Below are 3,004 nucleotides of genomic sequence, written 5' to 3' on the forward strand. Positions count from 1 at the left end.
GTAACTTCCTCCTGCCCCTATACCCCTCCCTATCTCAGTAACTTCCTTCTTTGGTCACTTCCCCTAACATCTCCTTACTTGACTTGGTGTCATACTTTAATCTGTCCCTCTTCTGTCCAAGGTGCTATACTAATGTAAGTTGCCGTCTAGCCAATTCTGTTATAATATAATATTTCACGATGAGGTAAAGTGTGATCAAAGTCAATAGCCAGTTAGTAACAAAAACAGAAATTACTGGTAAAACTCAGCAGGTCCAGCAGCATCTGTGGAGAGAAAGCAGAGTTAATGTTTTGGGTCAAGTGACCCTTCCTCAGAACTGATGGTAGCTTAGAAAAGGTTAGTATATATGTGGAAGATAGGGTGGGGGTAGGGTAAGGGAGAGGAGTAAACGGTAGATGGGACAGAGCCCCCAAAGAGAGAGAAAAATAGTTGGACAGACAAAGGACTGTGTAAAGGTCAGCTTGGGAGAATGCATCACTGTTAATGGGGACCTTTAGTGCCTGTCAATGGGTCGTGTGTAATAGCAGACCATGTGATGACAAGGCCTGGTGTGTGTGTGTTGTGGTATGGACATGAGAGTAGGTGCTCAAGCCCTACAGTTATTGAACTCAATGTGTCCTGGAGGCTTCAGGGTTCCCAAGTGGAAAATGAGGTGTTGTTCTTCTAGCTTGCGCTGAGCTTCACTGGATCACTGCAGCAAGCCTGAGACAGAGATGTTGGCCAGGGAACAGGGTGGTGTGTTAAAGCGGCAGGTAACAGGTAGTTCAGGGTCTTTTTTATGGACAGAACGTAGATGTTCTGCAAAGCAGTTGCTCAGTCTGTGCTTCATCTCCCCAGTGTAGAGGAGACCACATTGTAAGCAGCGAATGCAGTAGACTAGATTGTGGGAAGTGCAGGTAAAGCGCTGCTTCATCTGGAAGGTATGTTTGGGCTCTTGGATAGTGGGGCGGGAGAAGGTAAACGGGCCGGTTGCAAGATAAGGTGCTCAGGGTAGCGAGTGTTGTTTGGGGGTGAAGGAAGAATGGACCAGAGTGTCCCGGAGGGAACGGTCCCTGTGGAAGGCGGACAAGGAAGGGGAGGGGAATATGTGTCTGGTGGTGGCATCTCGCTGGGGATGGCAGAAATGGTATCTGATGATCTTCTGGATGCAGAAGCTGGTGGGATGGTAGGTAAGGACAAGGGGGAGGGAAGAGAGGGGGTAAGGGCCAAAGTGCAGGAGATGGGTCAGACACAGCCAAGGGTCCTGTTAACCATGGTGGTGGGCAAGCTTTGGTTAAGGGTGAAAGTGGACATTTTGGAAGCCCCCTTTTGGAATGCTGGCATCATTGAGCAAATGTGACAGAGACGGAGAAAAGGGACAATGGGAAACCTTACATATACCAAGACTGATTTTACCTTTCGTCTTCTTGCTCATTAATCGAGTGTTCCATCTTAATATTACACCTAATATAAGTCCCAATGTTACTGTTAATGTGACCATCATGGCTGCTGTAATATTATTTCCATATTTACTCACTGCTGTTAATCCTTGCTTTACTTTAATGTTCCCCTCAGTAATCCACACAAACTGAAGGCAGCTGATAACTCCAGGAGAAATGTTTTTCAAAAAAGCGTGATATTAATGAATAGACAAATCAAACACCAATTGCCTCCTGTTTTGTGGTTTGAACTCCTCTCATAAACGCACAAACAAGCCCTGGCATCAGGAAAGACTAATCAGCATTGACTAAAGCACTTTCATGACCTCAGTTATCTTGAAATACTTCTAAGCTAATTGTGTGGCCAATGTTTTGAAGGATTGTCACAAGTTGTAATGTAGAAGACAGACATGAGAGGGAATACGTGAGAATGTTTAAGACAGCAACTGAGAGCTTAACAGAGAGAGAGTGAGAATGTGAGAGGGGGAGGGTCTGTATGAGCATACCTAAGGCAATTAAGAGTTACAGAACCAATCCAAAATTCCTGGAATGAATAAAAAATGTGAGCATGGATTATCAGAGATAGTAGGAACTGCAGATGCTGGAGAATCCGAGACAACAAGGTGCAGGGCTGGATGAACACAGCAGGCCAAGCAGCATCATAGGAGCAGAGAGGCTGACGTTTCGGGCCTAGACCCTTCATCAGAAAAGGGGGAGGGGAAGGGGGTTTTGAAATAAATAGGGAGAGAGTGGGAGGCGGATAGAAGAGGGATAGAGGAGAGGATAGGTGGAGAGGAAACAAACAGGTCGAAGAGGCGGGGATGGGGCCAGGAAAGGTGAGTGTAGGTAGGGAGTTAGGAAGGGGATAGGTCAGTCCAGGGAGGACGGACAGGTCAAGGGGGCGGGATGAGGTTGGTCGGTAGGAGATGGAGGTGCGGCTTGAGGTGGGAGGAGGGGATAGGTGGGAGGAAGAACAGGTTAGGGAGGCAGGGACGAGCTGGACTGGTTTTGGGATGCGGTGGGGGGAGGGGAGATTTTGAAACTTGTGAAATCCACATTGATACCATTGGGCTGCAGGGTTCCCAAGCGGAATATGAGTTGCTGTTCCTGCAACCTTCGGGTGGCATCGTTGTGGCACTGCAGGAGGCCCAGGATGGACATGTCGTCTGAGGAATGGGAGGGGGAGTTGAAATGGTTCGCGACTGGGAGGTGCAGTTGTTTGTTGCGAACCGAGCGTAGGTGTTCTGCAAAGCGGTCCCCGAGTCTCCGCTTGGTTTCCCCGATGTAGAGGAAGCCACACCGGGTACAGCGGATGCAGTATACCACATTGGCAGATGTGCAGGTGAACATCTGCTTGATGTGGAAAGTCTTCTTGGGGCCTGGGATGGGGGTGAGGGAGGAGGTATGGGGGCAGGTGTAGCACTTCCTGCGGTTGCAGGGAAAAGTGCCGGGTGTGGTGGAGCTGGAGGGGAGTGTGGAGCGGACAAGGGAGTCACGGAGAGAGTTGTCCCTCCGGAAAGCAGATAAGGGTGGGGAGGGAAAGATGTCTTTGGTGGTGGGGTCGGATTGCAGATGGCGGAAGTGTC

Source organism: Rhincodon typus, unplaced genomic scaffold (genome assembly GCF_021869965.1).
Source record: "Rhincodon typus isolate 14 unplaced genomic scaffold, sRhiTyp1.1 hic_rhity00006978, whole genome shotgun sequence".
NCBI classification, from domain to species: domain Eukaryota; kingdom Metazoa; phylum Chordata; class Chondrichthyes; order Orectolobiformes; family Rhincodontidae; genus Rhincodon; species Rhincodon typus.